This window comes from Prionailurus bengalensis, chromosome A3, assembly GCF_016509475.1.
Source record: "Prionailurus bengalensis isolate Pbe53 chromosome A3, Fcat_Pben_1.1_paternal_pri, whole genome shotgun sequence".
Classification (NCBI taxonomy): Eukaryota; Metazoa; Chordata; class Mammalia; order Carnivora; family Felidae; genus Prionailurus; species Prionailurus bengalensis.
Window position 1 is genome coordinate 70370562 of NC_057354.1, and position 25337 is coordinate 70395898.

Sequence of the window (25337 nt, forward strand, 5' to 3'; positions counted from 1 at the left end):
TTCTTCTGAAACGTCTTTGTTAGCCTATAATTTAATATCAGTGTTATGCTGTTGGCCTTTTATAAGGATGATATAAGAAACACTTTTATCATAAGCATTTCTTCTAAATCTTACTATTGATAACATGCATTATTCTTTTCAATTGTTGCTGGTAAAGTTTTTCAGAATAACCTGTCATTGTATTTGACATAAGGAAAAAAAAATTGCTAACATCATCTTTTAATTGGATAGAATAATTAGAATTCTACTCTAATTCTCCATTCACCTTGGTTTTTAGAAAGCTTTGTGTAAATTAATAGTCACTCATACTTTGATGTACAATTTGTTTTTTCCCATTTCTTTACTTTCTATTTAATTTTGGTATTGTATGGTGCTCTTGATTTGAAAACCACTGCTAAATTTTGGGGATATGAGGGAGATGTGTATTTTGCAAAAATATACTCATCAAAGTGATAGTATTCTGCAAAGTAAAGCCGCCATTATCTTTCTTTAAAAGACAAGTTAAGTGTTTCTTTAAGCAACGTGTGATAAAGGGTGTAAGATGGGGAGATGGCAAAAGTTCACTCAGTCTATTTTCAGCTTCCCTACTTCCTTCCTTTCTATAAATTGAACTAACCTATAATATCGATCTTGGAATAGCTTCCAAGGTTAGGTAAGGATTATCAGAGTTTGTCTATTAGCTGAAATAGATGTTCATGCTTCTTGTAATACGATAGTCATGAGTTCAGTTCTTGTATGGACCATTTATATTTGTTTTATTCCAACACCCCAATAAGTACCTATATCTTTGGCTAATTCCTAAGCAAATGTGCACAGTTAGACATGAGGTTAAGTGGATATGAAAAAAAAATCCACCATTTAAATGTGCAAATGTAAAGTATATCAATGATCCAAAAAAAAATATATGTAGCCAAAAAATATATGTTATTGGTTAGTTTTGTCCAGAACTAGGATAGCAATCAGTAGCAAAAATTATAAATATGAGAGCAAGCCAGACTATTTACCTTTTGGTTTTGGCAACTGTTCGTTGACTATATGCAGAACAACGTTCTTTGGTTTTTTTAATTTTTTTTTCAACGTTTATTTATTTTTGGGACAGAGAGAGACAGAGCATGAATGGGGGAGGGGCAGAGAGAGAGGGAGACACAGAATCGGAAACAGGCTCCAGGCTCTGAGCCATCAGCCCAGAGCCTGACGCGGGGCTCGAACTCACGGACTGTGAGATCGTGACCTGGCTGAAGTCGGACGCTTAACCGACTGCGCCACCCAGGCGCCCCTGTTTTTTTTTAATTTTTTTAATGTTTACATATTTTTTGAGAGACAGACACAGAGCGTGAGCAGGGGAGGGGCAGAGAGAGGGAGACACAGAATCCAAAGCAGGCTCCAGGCTCTGAGTTGTTAACACAGAGCTTGACACGGGGCTCAAACTCATGAACTGCCAAAGTCCAAGGCTTATCTGACTGAGCCACCCAGCTGCCCCAACGTTCTTTTTGATATGTAAGTTCACAGGCTTAAAGTTACTCTGTTAGCATTGCAAGATTTTCCTACGCCTGTAAGAAGCATTCTACTTCCAAATAATCACCACTCCTCAATCCTTTTGCATCAGAATCCATCCATTCATTTTTGCAAACTTGTTTCTTGTAGCAGAGAATCAACAATATAGACCATACAGAATATTTCTATTTAAATTTTGTGATGAAAATTATAACCTAGATCTCAGAAACCTAATTCTTCTTAACAGTTTTGCTGCTTTAAGATACATTTTTAAAAGACTGGCTTAAGAGCTGAGGATCCATCCTCTTTCATAGCTATTTCTTGGATCAGGTCATCAGATAAGGATGTACCTGGAATAGATTCCTCTGGACTTTAACAGAATTATTTATACAAACTATGCTATCAGATTAGATTGAGGAGACATAAGATACAAAAGTGTGAAAGTATTATTTTTCGTATAGAAAAATTCATTAGGAACCAATCTCTTACACTACTACATGGTGGCCTATTTGTGATGATTCAGTGCAAACTATAGCCACGGAGCTAAATTCAGCCTGTTGCTTGTTTTTATAAATAAAATTTTATTGTAATGCAGTCATGTCTATTTATTTCTATATTGTCTATGGCTGTTTTCATGCTATAGTGCCTGGGCTAAGTAGTTGCTACAGAGATTATATGGTTTACAAAGTCTAAATTATTTACTATCTGGCGCTTTACAGAAAAAAAAAAAAAGAAAAATGTTTGCTAACCCATGATATTTAGGAAAGCTTGCACTGAACAAGTCATTTAACAAAATTCTGGGCAAGGAGAATTTATTTACGATAGACTTCCTCTCATTGCTTTGGTAACTAGGACATGCCTAATCAAACTTGATATGTACCACTGGTATAGTACCACTATGTTAAATATGTTGCATACTGGGGCGCCTGGGTGGCTCAGTCGGTTAAGCAGCCGACTTCGGCTCAGGTCATGATCTCGCGGTCCGTGAGTTCGAGCCCCGCGTCGGGCTCTGTGCTGACAGCTCAGAGCCTGGAGCCTGTTTCAGATTCTGTGTCTCCCTCTCTCTCTGACCCTCCACATTCTGTCTCTCTCTGTCTCAAAAATAAATAAACGTTAAAAAAAATATGTTGCATATTAATGTAACTCCTTCCTCCTCTTGGTGCCACATTTGTGTTTCTTTCCTCCGTATTTTCTTAACTTCTAAAAATCTATTTTTGCTGGATGGATATCTGCACAAATTCTCATACAATCTCTACATTTTATAAAAAAACACTAATTTTATTTGCATTCAAATGTTCACCTCTCTTCACAAAATTATATTTGTTTCACAGTAAGTCAGGTGGAACATTATCTTGTAGAAAACATTTTTTGGCAATTAAAGATAATGTGGTTTTTAATTTAATATAAGATAATTCAGCTCCAAAACTTTCTCTCCCTCTCTCTCTCTCTTTTAATCAAAGGACTGTTATTTAAACACTTAAAAATAAAATATTTGAGGAGTTAGCATAAAGATAGTAACAACACTAGAGCAATTAGGCTTAAGTAGACCTAGGCTCAAATCCTGGCTATACCCATTTCAAGATATAGGCAAGTCATTAAATACTTAGGGTCTTCTTTTCTCACCTGTAATGCAGGAAAATATAATAAAATTTTGCATGATTAATATGAGAATTAAGTAAAAATGGCATAGATATTTGTCTGTTTTGTTTACTGCTGCCTGGCACATAGTAGGTATCTTGATAGATTGATTGATTGATAGATAGATAGATAGATAGACAGATAGATAGACAGACACCTTGCAGTTTCATAGCATACATTAAGCATTCAGTAAAAATCAGTTTCTGCATCCTTTTTAGACATATCATAGTAGGCTTCTTTAGTCTTATTTATAAATAGTTATAAGTTAATTGGAGAGGGTAACTTTTTAACCTATCATGCTGCCAATCTGGTTGAGACAGGAGAAATTCTGGTTATATGCAATGCACACATGGGCTACTTCGAAGCCTGGCACAAAAAAAATCTCAGAAACATGTTTTTTGTGGAGATCTGTTTAACCTAAATTTTAGTACCTGGAGTTATGGTCCCATCTTTGTCAAGGAAAAACTGAATGTGCAGTGAATAGTAGGAACGTTGGAAAAAGATGTCTCTCTCTCTCAAGTATCTTAGTTCAGCTCTGTAGTCTATGAAAATTCACAACTTTAGGGTCTGGCAAAAAGATTATTTTGTTGATAAGCCTTCTAAGAAAGTTTGTATTTCTCATTGTGGACTTTTAAAATCATTTTTCATCAAATCAATAATATAAGCATAAATAGAAAAGAAGACACTGCTGATTTAAGAATCAGCAATATGTTTGGGGGCAACTGAGTGGCTCAGTCAGTTAAGTGGAAGACTTCGGCTCAGGTCATGATCTCATGGTTTATGGGTTTGAGCCTCATATCAGGTTCTGTGCTGACAGCTCAGAGCCTGGAGCCTGCTTCAGATTCTACATCTCCCTCTCTCTCTGCCCACCCTCCCCCCCCCCCCCCCGCAAAAGGAACCTTGTCTCTCTCTCAAAAAAATTAAAAAAAAAGAAGCAACAATATATTTAAACACAGGTGCCATTATTAAGACTGAATTATGGAATAAATGGAATAAAGGGAAAAAATGTGGGCTGCAGAATGGGGAGGTGGAGTTGGTTTGCCATTACAAGATAAGGTCAGTCCACTGACTGATGTTTAAAATAAGAAAAATTGCAAATAAGTGATTAGATCATTTCACTGACTAGCCTGCTGATGTATTCATTTGTTCATTAAACAACTATTTATTGACCATTTGTGTAATAGTTTTACATTAGTAAAAGTAATAGTTTTACATTAGACAATTAAAATAGACCAGGCCCTGTCCTCAGGGAGGATGCCTACATCAGATGGTTGGATTTGTCTTTTGTTACAGATCCCTTAAAAATTCATATTTATGAATGCCTTTCTCCTTTATTATGTACTGCCCTCACATTCACGTTGAAACCTTAACCTAAATGGGATGGTATTAGGAGGTGGGGCCTGAGGTAATTAGGTTTAGAAGAGATCATATGAGTGGAATCTCCTTGATGAGTTTATTGTCTTTATGAGAAAAGAGACTAGAGTTCCTCTCCCTCCCTCTCTCTCTCTCTCTCTCTCTCTCATTCTCTCTGCCTTAGGACACAGAAAGAAGATAGCCATCCGCAAACCAGAAAAAGAGCCCTCACAAAAACCTGACAATGCTGGCCCCTTAATCTTGGACTTCCCAGCCTCTAGAACTGTGAGAAATAAATTTCTGTTGTTTAAGCTGCTCACTCTGGTGTTTCGGTTATAGCAGCCCAAGCTAAGACACCCTTCAAAATAGTCCAAGATGTTTACTTTAATTTGATTTAATCTTCATAATAACATTGAGATGGAATACTGCAAGCAGAAAGAGGTAGAGGTCCCCCGAAAAAAGAAAGATTTAGCTCTCGTGACATAAGAAAAGTCATTTTAGGCCCCCAGCTATCTCTTAGCCTCTCTTAGGAGGCTAAGAACAAATAGCCACTATCTGGCCAGGTGATAGCCAAAACACACTCAAAAGTAAGGACTTACCTGACACACATTCTTGAGTTACCATAGTAGGATCTAAACCCCTTTGAATGCTCAGATACTGAACCAAGGAAAGCCAGAGAATTGATGATGCTGACCATTGCAGACCTTTGTGATTTAGACCTGGAGTTGATCACGTTAAGATGACTCTTGCCCCAATTCCATGCTGTATTCCCCATTGCACAAGCCTCTTCATAAATATGTATGCACCCTTAGCTTAAAACTTTCCCAATTTTGTTGTTTGGGGGGATGCTGTTTTGGAAAAGTTCCCCAGTGTTCTATATTGGTTGCAAATAAAACCCTTCCTTTTCCTATTGTTTGGTTCAGAAGTGTCTTTTTAAAAATTTTATTATTATTATTACTTATTTATTTATATTTTAGAGAGAGTGTGTGAGCTGGGCGACGGGTAGAAGGAGAGGGAGAGAATCTTAAGCAAGCTCTATGCTCAGCCTGGAGCCCAATGTAGGGCTCGATCTTACAACCTTAAGATCAGACCTGAGCAAACTAAGGGTCAGACACTCAACCGACTGAACCACCCAGGTGCCCCTTGTAGTGTCTTTTGGCTTGACATTCCCCAAGAGGTGAACCCAGTTTTGGGTAACAGGAATGCAGAGAGTTTAGTTTGTTTAGCGTCTCTCTTTTGATGAGCACTCTTTGAAGCAAATTATACATCTATGAGCTTTTAGTTCATCCCAGTGTCTCTGAGTTAGCCAGTTCTACTTAGTTAGAAGTGGAAATATCTCTACTATAAGGTGATGCTTTTGTTTTGAAATCCTTACCTTATCCACTCTACAGGATAACTGACATTTTATTCAACATTAGATTAGTAATTATTAAGGATTATGTGGCTTCAAGTATCAATTAGGGATGATAGTCAACTAAAAAAATACATTTTTGTCATTCACTTTGGCAATTAACATAGTTAAAATAAAATAAGATAAACTAAAATAAGTATATACTTTCTATTTTTTTTAATAATCTAGGGGTGAAAGGTAATAGCAGAGCTGATAATAATTAGTAGTCATACAATTGTTATAATTAGTATCTTGCACACATTTAAAATATTGAAGAAGGGGAAAAACATGTATCTTTCTCCTGGTCCCTGAACCTTACTAAATTCTTCACAGCACATGGAGGGCAAGGGCATTAAATGCTTTTTTTGGTCCTCTAACATAGAGACTAGGAAACTGAAGGATCCCATGAAAGACTGCTTTTTTGCTACCTTTATTTTTGTTAGGACCTGCACCTCCACTTTATACATGCCTTAATGCAAGTCTTTCTTCTAAAGTTCAAAGAGTTAATAATTTCTCTGGAGTCTTCTAGCACAATAGGTAACATCTAAGGAGTGACCAGGCAAGGTCATCACGTGTGTTTCCAAGGACCACTGACTCTGGACACCTCCATGCCAAGAACTCCTGGCTCTAGGGCACAAGTGACTTATGAAGGACACCTGAGCACTCATTTTGTTTGGACCAGTTCCTAGAGGCTGAAAGGACACACCCACCAGACCACTGTCCTCAATAAAAACCCCAGCCTCCAAGCAAAGATGAGATTCTTTCCCCTTTCCTTTCTGAGTTTCTCAGACATTCCATCTGTTATACTCTATCACTTAGGCTTTCAATAAACTCTGCCCTTACTTCCTCTCAGTTTGTGTTTGATTTCTGTCTGCAAGAGGCCAAAGACCCTCTTGGCTGTTCCTGCAGAACCCCCTTTGCATTCTAGGCTGCATCAACATGACATAAAAGAATGTTCCATGCTTTAACCAGTTATACAACATTCAGCATTAAAGCCGTGGGCTGTTGTTGCTGTTGTTGTTGTTTAAATCAATTTGTTCTCTACAGTTTGCAACTAAAACTAATTCACCATTCAGTTGGGATTCATTTTCAATTCAATTTCTTGACCAAACTGCATTTTTACATTAAATTACATTCTTATGGATCTAAGTTGAGTGTGATTATAATGATTAATAAGGCCCTGTAACTTTATAAATTAATCATAATTGGCCAGAGTGATTGGGAAGGTAAATCCCATTATAGAGGATTGGATTTGAGAGAGTGGAGACAAGGCAGGTGGGTGAGGGGCTTTTACATTCTGTTACAGATGTTTTGTGGAAATATCCATTAACCTAGAGGGATTAGTATTTATTCATTTGTGAACTTGTTTTACTTAGCTCAAACCTTCATTTTTTTTTTTTTTTGGTAATGAGTAAATGAATGAGTTAGTGAGTGACAGTAGCAATTTTCAAGTGCTGCTTAAGATAGCAAAATAGTAATAACAATCCTTTGAAATAGACTATAATTTCCTAGTAGGAAGAATATTTTTTCTATTCAATTTTGAGTGTATATTATGTAAAGAAGAAGATTAAGAAAATGTTCTATGCTTTAGTCTAAGTATCTATGATTCTCATTCATATACACTATAGAATTTATAAACATGAAAAAAAATCATTCTAGTACAATGTAATTAACCCCCATTTTATTTTCTTTTATTTAAAAATTTGTTTTTAAAATGTTTATTCAGTTTTGAGACACAGAGAGAGACCGAGCATGAACGGTGCGGGGGGGGGGGGAGTGCACCGGGCGGGGGGGGTGGGGTGCAGAGAGAGAGAGAGAGGGAGACACAGAATCTGATGCAGGCTCCAGGCTCTGAACTGTCAGCACATAGTCTGACTCTGGTCTCAAACTCACGCATCGGTGAGATAATGACCTGAGCCCCAGTCGGTCACTTAACTGACTGAGCCACCCAATGCCCAATCAACTATTATTTTAAAGTGATTTTGACTTTATGAATTCATTACAAAATATCTATCTATCTACCTATCTCCAGAAAACATACATACTTTCTTTCCTACACCATTAAAAATCCACAAACAATCTTGTTTTTGTTCACTTTGGTAATGTAAATATATGGTAGAAGGCAACAAATAATCTTTTATTCTTCAAATTGCCTTTAGTGCTCCTCTACTATGTTTGATACTAAGTTGTAGACACATAAAGTGGATGTTGTTTTTATGTTTAAATTTGACTGGACTAAGGGATACCCAGATAGCTGGTAAAATGTCATTTCTCAGTGTGTCTGTGATGGTGTCTATTAAGAGATTAAAATTTGAATTAGTAGACCAAATAAAGAATATCACTCTAACTGATGTAAGTAGGACTCAGTAATCCCTTGAGGGACTGAAGGGACAAAAAGATAGGAGAAAGGATGAATTCACTCTCTTTGTTTCAGGTGGGACATCCATCTTCTCCTGGCTTTGGACTTCAGGTGTTCTTGGTTCTCATGCCCTTTGAAATTGGATGGGGACTTACACCATTGACTCCCTTTTGATTTTCAGGCTTTTAGGCTCAGAAAAAAAACACATAACCAACATTGCTAGCTATCCAACTTGTAGAAGGCAGATGATGGGACTTCTTGGCTTTCTTAACCAGGTAAGCCAATTCCTATAATAAGTCTCCTCATATGTGTGTGTGTGTGTGTGTGTGTGTGTGTGTGTGTGTGTATTATACATTCATATATTTATATCTTCTATTGTTTTTTTTCCTCTAGATAACCCTGACCAATAGCATGGGGATGTGATATCTAGGCATTCGGGCTAGGTCTTTACTTTCAAAAGCATTGGGCAAGTCAATCAGACAGCTCTACTCCCTAGAGTGCTTGAACCTCTTGCTTGACAAGAAAAGAAATGTAGTAGTTGGGATACTTTTGGTTGCAAGTAAGAAAACAAACAAATAAATGCAGTAGTAGCTACAAACTCTTAAATTTACTTACTATAGGAAAAATGTTGTTTGACAAAATTAGAATAGCTTCAGTCATTGTAAGCATTTTAGCTTAATCTCTTTCAAGTACTCTCAGTTCTGCCTTGTGCTGCCTTAGGATTGTAATAACAAAGTTACTTGAAACAAAATAAATTTATTTTCTCACTGTTTTGGAGGCTAGAAGTCTAAAATCAATCCTGAAGACTCTAGAATCCATCTCATGCCTTTCTCTTAGCTTCTTGTGTTGCTGGCAATCCTTAATGTTCTAATCCCTGCCTCCACTGTATGTGGCTTTCTCTTTGTGTGTGTCTCTCTTCCCTTTCTGATAATGACACAAGTCACATTAGATAAAGGCATTCAACATAAACCTGTTGAGCATTCTTGTCTTTGTTTAGTTCTCTAAACAATGGATATTTTTCGAAAGATGCACAGAAAGGCTTACCAGGACATCATAAACTAGCTTGAATAAAGTACAGTAAGGTGAAGGAAAGAGGTCAAATGACCACTGCTTTGGTCAATCGCAAAGTCTAGCTATAACCTGCTGGAGTATCACTCTTCAACAGTGAAATGAGCACCCTTGCCAAAGATCAAGGGGTATATGAACGATGAGAAAGTTAAGATTGGAAACCTTTTTCATTTTAGCCTACTGATGTTATGTAATCAACCTTACATATTTTGGCTTCACGTTGCGGTTCATTGATTTGTCTTGGGTGTAGCATGTTAAAAATATTAAAACTATGTGGGGAACCTGAGTGGCTGAGTAGGTTGAGCATCAGACACTTGGTTTTGGCTCAGGTCATGATCCCAGGGTCACAATCCCAGTGTCGTGGGATATAGAGCCCCACCTCAGGCTCTGCACTGTGGAACATGCTTAAAATTATCTCTCTTTCCCTATGCCCCCTCCCCTGCTCTCTCTCTCTCTCTTTCAAATCAATCAATCAATCAATCAATCAATCAGTCAATCAATCTATGGAACAGAGAAAACTCCTCAACCTGGTTGTCAATTTTTATTTCTAGGTAGGTTAAAAAGCAAGTAGAGTTGTTGCAAGGTGCTTTTCTAGGGTGGTTACAAGGAATCTAACAGAGGGAAAGATAGGGTACCAGTAAAGAACAAATGACGACAGAGATAGAGGGAGAAAATAGCTCCAAATATCCAGTGTAGAGTGAGAGCTCAAATATTTTTTTGTGATAGAAGTTAGATGGTCCCAGTAACACTTTAACATCAGAACCTGTCGGACAACGGGTAGAGTTATTTCAGAAAGAATGGACAGTTCAAAAGAAGGGTGACTGCTGAGTGAAGATTGTCAAATACTGGTCAGAAATAAAACTAAAAAATATTACCTAATATTTCTTATGATTTCATGTATTGTGTTTTTTTCTGCTTTAGTTTCCTTTTTAATTTTATAAAAAATCTTTAAGTCTATGCTATAGATCACTTGAATTTCTTTGTAAAGCAATAACCTAACATGCTAATAAAATAATTTTTCTAAGTTTATTATTTTGAGAGAGAGAGAAAGAGAGACAGAGAGAACACACGTGTACAGAAGGGGCAGAGAGAGAGAGAATCTCAAGCAGGCTCTGCACTGTCAGAGCAGAGCCCAATGTGGGGCTCGAACTCATGAACCATGACATTATGATCTGAGTTGAAATCCAGAGTCGGATGCTTAACCAAATGAGCCACCCAGGCGCCACTAACATAACTCTTTTTGATGGCCCCCAAAACTGACCTGTACTTATATACATGGTGCATTTTACCAATATTAAGAAGTATTTTTTTCTTGCAAAGATTAAACAAACAGATCATATTTCTTACTTTTCTGTTATAATAATTGAATTATGAGAAGCCAAAATGAACTGATATGTTGGAATATCAGCGCCACATTTCATACAATGCTAAAGACAATTTTACTTGCCAAATTAATATGGTTGGTTCTGAGTCCTACCACATGGATGATAAACACGTGGCAGTATTATAAACAAAAGATAATGATAAATGGCAGTGTATCAGGAAGAAGATATAGAGATGTTAAATGAAATGTCACTGAAGTCATTGCTGACCAGAATGACTTAACTGCACAGTCTGGTACATGAAGAGAACAATACAATGAGTGGAATTAACAGGCATCCAAAAAGTTTCTTTTCTGTGATACAAGAGTGACTACGGAAACAAGCAGAAGAGCAAGAGGGATTCATAATCTCAGAAGGACCTAGTTTCTGTATTCTTCACAAAAAAGTGCAAAAAAGGTATAAATCCAAAAGACAAAAAGAAATTATGTTACAGCCCAATTTTTAATACAAACTGAAAGTATGCAATTCACATAAATGAACATAAGGTATTTTACAGAGCTCCAACATATAGTAAACATTGAAAACACATTACATGTTTATGTTATTATAATCAAAAGGTCATTGCTATGTTGGAAACAAAATTACATATGATTTTCTAAGTGAAGAAACATGAGTTTTACTATCTTTTTTGTCCTACAGGTACCTGTATTTCCCTAAGTCTCACCAAGCCACACTTGATTAAGAAGCTCAACCTAGCAGATAAACTATAACATGCCATCTATTTTGAAACCATACTTTTTAAAGAGGGATATGTTTTAGGTCTTCTTGGGGGGAAACATTGTGGCATATAGAAAGAGAGATATATATTCATTCACCATTTAACAAATATTTACGGTAACTTACTTTGGTCACAGAGCAAGACAAAAACAGAGATGGTCCCTGTTCCCACAGAGCTTACAGGCTCAGAGGACAAACAGTGCTGAGCTTCACTTCCAACCCTGCCATTGTTTTTGGTAAATTTTAGCCAGGTATTGAAATAGTTTCTTTTTGATATATGAAGTAGGGCTAAGAGTACTTACCCTAAATGGTGGCTGTAAGGATTTAATGAAATAAAATGCAAAATTCTCAGGTCTATATTTTTCACATAGTAGGCATTCTCTTTGCTTTCTTTTTCAAACATAGTGCCAGTTAAATAATGTGACAGGCACAGAATCCCATGAGCACAAAAGAAACCAAATAAAATCTTGACTATTCCTAATAATAATTGAGGTGACAAGACACATTGTTGACAATTTAATTTTTTTTAATCAGGGATTGATATTTTGAAGAGTATTAAATTCTTAGATAAGTAAACTTCTAAGTTAAAGAATGAAATTATTCATACATAGAATTGAGTTCAACTGCTGAAATCTTCAGATCCATGTATGAAAGGTGTCTATTCACTAGACTGTAGTATGAACTTTGCAATTTTCATCAAATCGTGGAATTTAGGTATAGTAAGTCCTATGTATAACTTGTTCTGTGTGTGTGTGTGTGTGTGTGTGTGTGTGTGTGTGTGATTTTTAATTGGCCTCATTTACAAGAGTATGAACTAAGATCAAGTTTTGACTATGTTCTTAGGAACCATGAGATGTTTAACATTCCACATGCAAATAGTCTGTGTTCCTGGCCTTTTATATAACGGCATAATGTTAATGACCAAGTTGCACATCACTCACTTACATAGGTGCATGCCCAGTAGAGCTATAGTAATTATCCTTGGTCTGAATGGATGTATTTCTCATGATCTTTTTTTTTTAATTTTCTCTTAAAGTCTATGCAAAAATATTGTAATGTCAGTATTTTAAATTGGCTATACCCAAGGTGAAATTATAAACTGCAATGTGAAAGCTAGTCAATTTAGACTGTATTAGGTAAGTCAGAAGCTTAAAATGAAAAAAAAAAGATACATCACCTATATTTATCTTCCATCTGCTCAGAAACTGTTCAGATTGCCAACACACTGATGCATCATTTACTTATAATAATGTGTTAATCACAATAATGAGCAATCAATTTTCAGATGTTAAATGAACACTCAGAATAGGAAACCCTGTCATTTAGAAGGCCAGTTAATGAGAGCAAGGTGGAAAAATTGCTTGATTAGGCAGTTGACTTTCTTAATACAAATGTTTGTGTCACCATGAATTTAGAGTCTGCTAAACAATTGAGCTTCTTTATGCTGATTTTCAGCAAATTAAAGAGAACAGACTGTTTTGAAGAGGGATCTTCAAGTACAACTGCTTCATTGAGAACTTCCTGAGAAGTATTTATTTCATGGCTTCTCCCACATAACAGATTTTGCTTGCTTACACACTGTAACCAAGTTTCTTATCATATAAATAGTCCATGGTCTAGTGCAGCAGTTGCCAGTTAGCTTCTACTATTTAATAGGTTGAAATAAATCAAAAGAAAAATAATATTGGTGACAGATGACAATAAGAAATTCAAATTTCAGTGTCTATAAATGGAGTTTTATTGTGCCACAGCTATATGCATTCATTTGCATATTGTCTATAGAGGTTTTTGTGCTACATTGGCAGAGTTGAGTTCAAAGTTGGTTCAATTGGCAGAGCTGAAAATGTTTACTATTTGACTCTTTAGTTAACAAGCTGGTCAACCCCAGGTCTAGAAGTTATAAGAGTGTAAGTACTATGGAGACAGGAGTGAAGTGCAACATAGAATTTCTACTCTTTATTCTTCCAGTAGCTGAAATGGAGCAAAACAATTTTCTGCACATCTGCCAGGTTATCTTACAATTTTGACCTAATATTTAATACCTTCTTTAATCTGATTCTGCTCTAAAAGAAATAGTCTCAATCTTCCATTGGTTAATGTTCAGTTTTTACTTATCTACGATCCAGAATTCTCAATTCAATTGGAAACAACAGACTGAGTTGTATTTGAGTATTGTGCTTGGATATTTTGAATACAAAAGGAGGCTCATCTATGTAAGAACAAATTTATGTCTCATTGTGACCCATTATGTCATGTTGCTACTTTATATGCTCGATGGTAAGACATGCTCTCCAGGTCTTTCATGTTAGGGTATCTAACCTGAGATACCACATGCATTCTCACCTAGCATGCCCAACATATAAATTAATCTCACTATCCTCACCATATTTATTAAGACAATTGTGACAAATATAACAATAAATTTAATAAAAAAACCACAAAGATTTATTTAATACCATTTTGACCTAGGTCTGTTTTAAATACTTTGTATGTATTAACACATTTGATCCTCACAATAATCCTGTGATCTATCTACTATTTTTCTCCATTTTACTGATAAGCAAATAGAGGCAAAAAAGATTTCATAAGTTGTAATTCAGTTCAGACCCCTCTATTTCCAAGCTTTATGAAATTCAAGACCTCTGAAGTAAAACCTGAAATAATTTTGGAGAAGTGTCCTGATCACAGTGTTACTCTCTGCAGCTGGCCAATCTCCCTTTATCCCTTAACTTTAATGTATTGGAATGCAGAGATTAAATCAGGATATCTTTAGGTTAATCTGTTGAAAACTATTTTATTGTTGCTTTATAGGTGAGACCATCCAAACTTCATAGAAACTAAATGCTTTAGTTCCTCATGACATTGAAAAAGGAGGATATATCAGATGCACTCCTGTCCACAGAGTTTTGAATGACTTAGTAATGAGCCTTTGTTAGTGATTCAATAGTATCACACTGCTGATGTGAATAGTTTGACACTTTTCCTGTATCTGAGCAAAGTGGGACAATCTTGTGGAATATAGTTCACTTGCATAATGTTCCCTCCAAGAAAAAATCTACATGGTTATGCAAACACTACATATGCTTAGAAGGCAGATGCATTATGCATGTCTATTTAAAAGATTCAATTATTGGCATATTAATGTCTTCTTTTTTTCTGCCCTCAGTATTCTTTCCAGCCTCTCTCCTTACCCTCATACCCTCAATCCAACACAGGTGGCCAGACATTTGGATTTTCCTGTCTCAGGTGAAAGCTGTTATTCAGGGATCAAAAACAGAAGACACTCAGGGGTGGCTGTGTGGCTCAGTTGGTTAAGTGACTAGCTCTTGATTTTGGCTCAGGTCATGATTTCACAGTTTGTTAGTTGAAGCTCTGCATCAGGCTATGTGCTGACAGTGTAAAGCCTGCTTGGGACTCTTTCTCTCCCTCTCTCTCTGCCTTTTTCTCCCTCTCAAAATAAGTAAATAAACATATAAAAAATTAAAAAAAAAAAAAACAGACGATACTCAGAGGCATTCTGCCTTCCTGTCAGTAATGAGGGAGAGGCGAGCCATTTGATTCAAGAGAGAGTGAACTGAAAACTCCCTGAGCCTAGAAAAGAGACTAAGGCCCTAGAAGTTGCTTAGTGGGGGTTCCATTTCTCTGTAGGAGCTCCAGAGAGGTGATTGGAGCTCAGAGGAAAATGGCACGGCTGTAGGCAGACCTAGGTACACAAACCCAGCAAAGATGTCTGTACGTGGAGCAGAAAATAGGAACAGTCCAGTTGTTGACTATCTAGGACCTATCTTGGCTCAGACAGTGTATTGTTCAGTGGTGACCATGATGACCGAAGACTAGAGCCCCTTCTTCCTTTTTTTTCTAATTTTTTAAAAAGTTTATTTATTTTTTGAATGAGAGAGAGAGAGAGAGAGAGAGAGAGAGAGAGAGGAGGGGGAGGGGCAGAGAGAGAGAGGGAGAGAGAATCCTAAGCAGGCTTCACACTGCCAGCATGGAGCCTGACACAGGGCTAGAACCCATGAACTGTGAGATCATGACCTGAGCCAAAACCAAGAGTCAGATGCTCAACTGACTGACCCCATCCAGGTGCCCCCCCCTTCTTTCTTCTGTCAAACACTACTTAGGCCTCTTTGGTTTGGGGGCAATATAAGGAAGGAACTAGTTCTTCAGGTAATTCCCAAGAAGAAATTTTCCTCTATTGTAGCAGGAAACAGGCTTATAGTTGGAGCTACTTTGATTTAAATAAAATAAATAAATGTGTCATCTCTTGCACACCTGAGATTGAGGGACAAAATTCATAGCCATTATATGTGTACATACCTACAGAACAAATTCTTCTTGTGAATATCCTCACCTGTGTGCCTTTATGTCATTTTCCCCTTGAGTCATATAAAACAATGCCTAAGTGAGAATGAAAAGGATTATCCATTTACAAACACATAAACTCTTACTTTAATTTCTCAGCATGCTACCTAAAAAATGGCACCTTGGCCTCATCTAAAAAGAGCAATAGTATGTGCCTCAATTATTATTTTTCACATGTATTTCCATTAGTTTTAGACATGTTCCCTGAGGCTTTTCTTCTGCCCCATTGTTTTGTTTTGATTTTTTTTCCCTCAATATGGATGAAGACTAGAATGTTTGGGTTCTTAATCTATCTTCCCAATAGAGTCATAGAACAGCCTCTGGCAGCCATTTAATTTCCTCCCACTGAAGTGCAGCAGTCGGAAATACCCACCAAGCCCTCTCAGAGCGTATTTGGTATTTCTACTTAATTGTTATTGGTGACGAATTTGAGATTCTTTAATGAAAACTTCTATTGTAGGGCAATATGCTGCAATTTAATTTGGAACTATTACCATAGTTCAGAAGGACATGCAGACATCAAGCTTTATATTAAATAACATTCTTTGTGAGGTAAATAACTAAGAACTGTGAACACAAGTGGAACATTACAGATTCCATTCAGATGAAGCCAAATGGCCTATTCTACAAGGTGTAAAAGAATTTAACTAACCATAAGCCTATGTATTGCAGAGAGAGAAAATGTTATCTTCTCTGCTGTTAATGACATTTCTTTAATAACATACTATATTTTAGAGTAGACTTAAATATAGTATTTTATTTTCTCACCTTCTCTTATGTTGAAGTTTGGTTTAGTTTATAAATTACTTTTATTTCACTCAGGGCCTCTGACTGTTGGGCAACAATATATATACATATATGAGACATTGTGTTTGTTTGTTTTTTTCCCTTTCTAGGGGTCCACTACTGTACAATAAAGAATTTCAATTTTTACTTAAACAACCACTAGTGGTGGTATTTAGAAAAAACATTAAGTGGCCTAATATCATTTTAGGGAAGTCATATTTTGGTCATGCTTTAGATAGAACATGGTATTTGAATACCATTAATAAATGCTTGATTCTTTTTGTAAACAGAAAGTTAGAATAAAGTAGACTGAGCTGCATACAATATGATCTTCTTAACAACAACAACAACAAAATCAATATGACTGATCATTGACATCTTGTGAACCATAGAGAAAGGTCTTCTTTGAAAATAGGGAAAAATCAATAAGTGCCAGCAAGATGTGATGTGAGGCATATTTGAAAGGCCCTGATGTATATATGCCCCAATGACAGTGTGACGGTGTCAGAAATACTTCCACTAGTAACAGTTTCCTTGAGCTCTCTGTCCTTACCTTGTTTATATTTATTTTTTTAAATTAAATTGTTCTTTGGCATATGAAATAATTAATTTAATTGGCCATAACTTGAAGGTGGATTTTGTCATTGTCTTAGGATCTGAATAGATAGGAGTGATAGGTCTTCTGTCAAATGTAAAAGCTTTGAAAGCTACCTGAGGACTAGTAGGTGATTAGAGAAGAAAAGGCAAATGTCATCTGCTCTACAGTTCCCTTAGGAGTTCTTCTGTCCATAGGTTTCTTTGTGTCCTGATTATACTATTAGGTTTCTGCATGGTATGTATGTATGTATGTATGTATGTATGTATGTATGTATTTATTTACTTGAGATGCTTTGAGGATATTGAACACTGCATATCTTGAAAATATGGTGGTCTGGAGGTCAATATTTCCCCCACCCTATACCCCAGGGCTTATTTATTTTATATTTAGTGTTCCTCACTCTTTATGAACCAAATTACAATCAATTTGTCAATATATTTTATGACGAAAAGGTTTTGTTTCACTCATAGAGACAAGATAGTACAGTGTTACAGCACTCTAGAACAGAGTGCTTTGGAATAAAATAAAATAAAATAAAATAAAAAATGGCTCTTTTGTTTTCTAGCTCTGTGACCTTGGTAAGTTATTTCATTTCTCTGCCTTTTTATCTAGAAATGAAAAAAAGAAAACGTTAAATTAAATTAAGTGAGGATTGTTAATACTACCTACCTAACATGGTTGTTGGTAAGATTTGACTGTCTATGTGTCTATGTGTATCAGTTAGGATATTACCTGACACACAATTAGGGCTAAATAAGTATTGTTATTGTTTATTATTATTTACTCTACAAATATTCATTAAGCATGTATTATGTGTCAGAAATGTAGTGTCCTTGGCACTAAAGATACAACAGCAAAAGCAAGAAAAAAAAAACTGTATCCATAACGCATACATCTTGAGTTATAAGCTCAGCTACTATCATTGCCCATTACTCCTTAAAGCAAGGAGAGAAGACTACTACCCGTTGTCAAACTGGCTAAAGAATGCAAATGGTAGAAGATGCTACAAAATTTGTGTTTTGCTTTGGAAGATTCATTTTATTGATTTTAGTATATGTGTGACCAAAAGCTAACACAGAACAGCTAAAATAATTAAGAGTAAGAGTTTGCTACATACTCATTCTAATTTTTTTAATGTTTTTATTTATTTTTGAGAGAGAGACAGAGAATGAGCAGGGAAGGGGCAGAGAGAGAGGGAGACACAGAATCCGAAGCAGGCTCCAGGCTCCAAGCTGTCAGCATAGAGCCCAATGCAGGGCTCGAACTCACACACTGTGAGATCATGAGCTGAGCCTAAGTCGGATGCTCAACCAACTGAGCCACCCAGGTGCCCTGCTACATACTCACTCTAAGTAAAAGTATACATTGTTACTTATTGCTTTTCAGAAAACATATCCTAGTTTTCACTGGGTTATTGACATCTCTTTTTTATCATGACAAGTTTCCTTAAACCTTCAAAAACACATACCATATGACGTTATTTTCAGTAGTCAGTCTAATGGAAGTTTATCCATTCTACTGAACCAGGAAGAGACTTAAGAATTAAATAATCCAAACACCAATTAAGATCAAATAAATCAAGTAATTTTATCAGTATTTCATAGGGAAAAATAATACCCTTAAAATATTACTGTACAATCCTCATTGCTTGGAAATTATTTCAATTCTTCCTTCTTTCCTCATTTTCTCCTTCCTCCCTCCTTCCTTCCTTTCCTTTCTTCTTTCCTTCCATAGCTGTTATTCACATTTGTCCTCAGTAAAATCAGAGAATAATTTTGGATAACCCAAATTATCTCAAATGACTCTTTCAACTACTCCTCTTCAGGAAACGGATTGACATGTTTAACCTTCCTTAATAGGTTAGTAGGAGAAAGCATAATTTTGAAGTAATTGGATCAGATGATTTATTTAGCAAAGCAAAAAAATTATAGAATTTTATAGTTGAAACAGGCAATACAGATCAGCAAAGACAGCAGCCTTCAAGTTTTTTTTTTTTTTTTAGCTGTGTTAATTCTTTTTTCAAATGAAAATTTATTCAGAAGTCCAAAGTGTAAAACAGATAAAAGGAGAGATGCTCTGATTGAAATGAGGTGCAAGCCCTGGAGCTCAACTCCTGTGGTGATGGCAATGGAATTCACTGCAAGTCAAGAATCCCTAGTTTAAATATCCCTGACCAAATTCAAGTCCTTCATTTCACATTTGAAGAAATTTAGGTCTGAAAAGGTAAAGATATTTAAGACCAGAGATGCAAGTATAAATCGGACCAGGAGTAGAACCAAAGTGTGCAAACAGATATTCAAGCTGTTTTCCTTTATATTAGAAAATAGTATTTTGGACTATAATTACATTGAAGGTTAAACTAGGTATATACATACTACTACTCCAATAGCAAGGTCACCTTTTCAGTAGTGCATGTGGGCTGGGAGATATTGTTACAACCTCTTTGGAAAATAAAAGCTGCCACAATCCTTCTTCTGACCACAAGAGTTCACATTCCTGCACCACGAAAAATACAGTTATCCCCTCTGATGCATATCCAAATATCACCCCATTGCTGCATCAGTTTAAAGACCATGATCTCATCAAAACCAGGTTCATGTACATAAGAAGCATTAATTTCTAAAGGAATCTCCATACCGGTTTTGGTGGTGACTATATCAGTTCCAACAACACTGTACAAGGGTTCCCTTTTTCCTTCACATGCTCACCAGGCTTGTTGCCTTTTGTCTTTTTGATGATATTCATCCTAATAAATGTGAAATAATATCTCATTGGGGTTTTGACTTACATTCCCCTGATGTTGTCAGGAAGATTATTCCCTATGTTTTCTTACAGAATTTTTACTATTCCAGGTCTTACATTCAAGTCTTTAATCCATTTTGAGTTGATTTATGTGTATGATTAACACAGGGGTCTATTTCCATTCTTTTGCACATGGATATTCAGTTTTCCCAACACCATTTATTAAAGAGATCTTCCTTTCCCCATTCTATTTTTTAAAAATTTTTGTTAACATTTATTTTTAAGACAGAGAGAGGCAGAGCATGAATGTGGGAGGGTCAGAGAGAGAGGGGGAGACACAGAATCTGAAACAGGTTACAGGCTCTGCGCTGTCAGCACGTAGCCCAACGCAGGGCTCAACTTACAGACCGCAAGATCATGACCTGAGCCGAACTCCGACGCTCAACCGCTCAACCGACTGAGCCACCCAGGAGCCCCTCTCCCCCATTCTATATTCTTGGCACCTCTGTCAAAAATTAATTCACTACACTTGCATGGGTTTATTATTTCTGAGCTCTCAATTCTGTTCCATCAATGTATTTTTATAGCTCATTATCTGTTTTTATGCCCATACCATACTGTTTGGCTTTTACTGTAGCTTTGTAATACTATTTGAAAGCAGGAAGGATGATGTCTTTAGCTTTGTCCTTTCTCAAGATTGCTTTAGCTTTCAGGTTCTTTGGTTTTGTAAAATATTTGGATTTTATTTTTCTATTTCTGTGAAAACTGCCATTGGAATTTTGGTAGGAATTGCACTGAATCTGTGTTGTCTCAGTCACCTCATGTGTAGGAGTCACTCAATTAGTTTCTGGGTTTCTCTTAGAGACAATTGATCTGTGTATAGATGTGGATTTGGTGCCTCCATGGGAGGTGGGGAATTCAGGATCCTCCAAGATTCCATCTCAGTGACATCATTCCTCTTAAGCTTTTTTTTTTCCCCCAGTTTATTGACAGCAGCTAGATGTTAAGCATATCATGCAACATTTTACTTGGAAATCTCAACTAAATCATAGAATTCATTAGTTTTTTTTTTCTATTTTTTATATTTTCCAGGAAATAGTGTTATTTATTTATTTATTTATTTATTTATTTATTGTCATTATATAAGTCTTTTATTCTCCATCATTCACTTTCATTTTCCTCACTTTCCTGTGAGCCTTCAAAGATACATTGCTCAGGGTTCTTTAGGTTTCTACTAACAGCCTCAAGGATTTTCAGATTTTGTTCATCATCCTTTCCCAAAAGGAATACCACATTTAGGTTTTATTATAGCAGCATCCCCCTAATCTGTCTATAATAGATTCATTAAAATGTATCCCAAGGGGCACCTGGGTGGCTCAGTCAGTTAAGCGTCAGACTTTGGCTCAGGTCATGATCTCACGGTTCGTGAGTTCGAACCCCACATCGGGTTCTGTACTGACACCTCAGAGCCTGGAGCCTGCTTCAGATTCTGTGTCCCCCTCTCTCTCTGAACCTCCCTTGCTCACTCTCTCTCTCTCTCTCTCAAAAGTAAACAAACAAACAAAAAAAAACGTATCCCAAAGTTGGTAAGGTGTACCAACAACAATCATTTATTATTAGTTTCCTCTTGGCTTTGGGAACTGACTCTGCTTAGCCAGGCAGCTCTCCTTAGGGACCTCTCATGCAGTTGTCATCAGATAATGGCTTGGTCGTGAGTCATCTTTAAAGCTTTCTTACATATCTGCCAGGTTATGATAGCTTTGCCCAGAACCTGCCTCATCTCACAATATGGCATGGGCTTTCTTGCATTATAGTGACTAGATTCTAAAAGCAAGTTCCACAAGAAAGAAACAGGCAGAAGTCTTAGTGCCTGTATGACCTAGAATCAGAAATCACATATCATTTCTGCTATACTCTTATCAGTTAACGGTATAACAACATTCCACCTAGATTCAAGGAGAAAGAAGATCAGCTTCTTTTGTAGATGGAGAAGTAGTAAGGTCACATAGTAAAAATAAAAAGTCCATGAGTGATAGAAGATTGTATTACACAGGCCTTTAAAATAATATCTGTCACAACAATGTACCATAAAACATCAGCTGTAATGTTTCAAATGCCAACAGGAAACCATAAAGAAAAAAAATAAAATAATGATATTACATTATTTCATATTAAATGGATGAAAACAGCTTAATGTGTTTATTAAAAAATAAATAAATAAAATATTTCCCACCATAGAGATACTATTTGAAAAATTTGACTGTTTCAATGCTTTGGTATTTGAAAATAGACAGATCCAACAAAATGTATGATAGTTGCTGCTAGGAGAAAGTAAATATTTCACAATAAATGATATGAGTCATACTCAGTAGGACAAATAAATATGTCAGACTCTCTTACAGAGATAAAACAGTCTGAATATGAAAAGAATAACTTTTGTACTAAATTCTAAGATACAGTAATGTGATAAAACATAATATCTGAAAAACTTAAGTTTTATCACTTTTAATCCTCTTTAAGAGGTCTTCCTATTTTTTTTTTTATTCCAGAGAGTTTATTGTAAGATAAAGTATATTAAAATAAAGGAAGACCTAATTACTTTAAATATTGTAGCTGCTTTTGGGCAGCAACTCAACATGCTTTCAAGTTGGGAAAATTTTCTCACTCTTTCTTATAGGAGAGGAAAATGGGGCTAGATTACAGGCTTTTAAGACTGTTGGCATCATATCAGGAATTACTTAAGTCATAATTATATGAGGTTCAAGCGGATGATCACCTCAGAGAATGCTTTTTCTTAGCTCCCTTCTTTTATCAAGTCACAGTTACCTCTCTATTTATATATCCCTCCCGTGCTGTTCTTTTGAATTTAAGGAATTCCTTGAAAGAAAAATATTTATTGCATGTCTAATATATGCTAAGCATTATGCAGGTCTAACATGGTATCTGATATTTTCCTTTATAATCCCCTCTGGTATAAATAATGTCATCATCATTTTGTCTTAGAATCTGTTTGTTCATTGCTTAATTCTGTCCAAAAATTACTTTCATTGAATACTCCAGACATGTGAAAGCATGGAATAGCATATAATGACCACATGTGTACCTATCACCTGGCTTAAATATTTCAAATAAAATTTATTTAAGTCCTCTGTGTAGCTTTCCATGATCCCATTTCTCTCCTTATCATCCAAGAAGTAATCATTATGAATTATATTACTTCTACCCATGAAAGCATTTTTATATTATTTTGCATATTTTAAAATGTAAAAGTTACTGTCATATGTTCTGCAACATTTTTTTCCAAAATTGCTTTTACTTTTAACCACATTGATGCAGAAGGGGTTTATTTATATTTATTATACAGTGACAGCTGTATAATATTCATTAAATTTACCCACTCTTTTCTTGTAATAGATATTTATATCATTTAAAATTTTTACCATGTACAAACCATGTTGCAATGAATATTTTAGGTATTATTTATTGGCTTTGCTATTCTCTCAAAGTATAAATCATTATTCTTCATTAAATATTTACCCTATATATTACAATTAATATGAAAATACTATTCATTAGTAAACCATATAGTGCTCTATGATTAGCTTTCTCTTCCTTTACTACTTTCTCCCCCTCATGTTACTTTAGGATGAAGACGAGCAAGGCAGGGAAAGTATGCTTCCCAGTCTTTTATTTTATTGAATAATTTTTTTTTAAATGTAGTTTTAGAAGGATGTAAATAGCACTTTGATAAAAATTTAACTTATTAAAATAAAAAAATATGTGTCAAATAGAAGGTAAAGAAAGAGAGGTTTGAGTAACATGAGTAACTTGAATATTATACACTCTGTACTCAAACATATTCTAATATATTTCCATTGTATCTATTGAATACTAGATATACTCTACTTGACTCTAATATTTCCATTATATCTATTGAATATTAGATATACTCTACTTGACTCTAATATTTCCATTATAAAATAATATAAAATTCCTTAACTCTCTCTCTCCAACTCCCTACTCACTTATTTTTTATTTCTTATTTTTTTTTTAATTTATTCTCAAGTTAGCTAACATACAGTATTATGAAGCCTTGGCTTCAGGATAGATTCCTGTGATTCATCACAGTATACAATACCTAGTGCTCATCCCAACAAGTGCCCCCCTAATGCCCATCACCCATTTATCCATGCCCATCAAACTTCAGTTTGTTTTCTGTATTTAAGAGTTTCTTATGGTTTGACTCCTTCTTTGTTTTTAATCTCATTTTTTCCATCCCTTCCCCTATGGTCATCTGTTAAATTTCTCAAATTCCACATATGAGTGAAATCATGTGATATCTGTATTTCTCTGACTGACTTATTTCGCTTAGCATAATATCCTCCAGTTTCCATCCACATTGTTGCAAATGGCAAGACTTCATTAGTTTTCATCACCAAGTACATTTATATTGTGTATATATATATATCACATCTTCTTTATCCATTCCTTAGTTGATGGATATTTGGGCTCTTTCCATAATTTGGCTATTTGATAGCACTGCTATAAACATTGGAGTGCATGTGCCCCTTCGAATCAGCACCCCTGTATCCTTTGGATAAATTCCTAGTAGTGCAATTGCTGGGTCAAAGGGTAATTCTATTTTTAATTTTTTGAGGAGCCTCTACACTATTTTCCAGAGTGGCTACATCAGTTTGCATTCCCACTAACAGTGCAAGAGGATTCCCCTTCTCCACAACCTCGCCAACATCTGTTGTTTCCTGACTTGTTAATTTTAATCACTCTGAGGTGGTATCTCAATGTGGTTTTGATTTGTATTTCCCTCATGATGAAGGATGTTGAGCATCTTTTCATGTGTCTGTTTGCCATCTGGAAGTCTTCTTTAGAAAAATGCCTATTCATACCTTCTGCCCATTTTTTCACTGGCTTATTTGCTTTTTGGGCGTTGACCTACTAACTCCCTTTGCTTCCTTCTGATGTAGGGAGAATAATGGCTTCCTCAAATATGCAATCATTTAATCCCTGGAACCTGTAAATATGTTAGCTTTAAAACAAAGTCTTTGCAGGTGTGATTAAGGGTATGGACTGTTGAGATAGAGAGATTATTTTGGATTATTCAAGTGGGCTTAGTCTAATTACATAAACCCTTGAAATTGAGGAACCTTTCTGGCTGGATTGGAGAGGGAGAAAAGATGATTAAAAAAGGGTTGGAGAAAGTCAATGTTGCTGGTTATGAAGAAACTCAATATTACTTGTTGATGGGGCTCTGAACCAAAGAAAGGGATAACCTCTAGAAGCTGGAAAACACAAGGAAACAGATTCTCTTCTAGAGTGTCTAGCAAGGAACACAGCACTATCTACATCTTGATTTTAGCCCCAGTAAAACCTGTGTTCGGGTTGTGACTTACAAAACTGTAAAAGAGTAAATTTATATTTCCTATGCTGCTA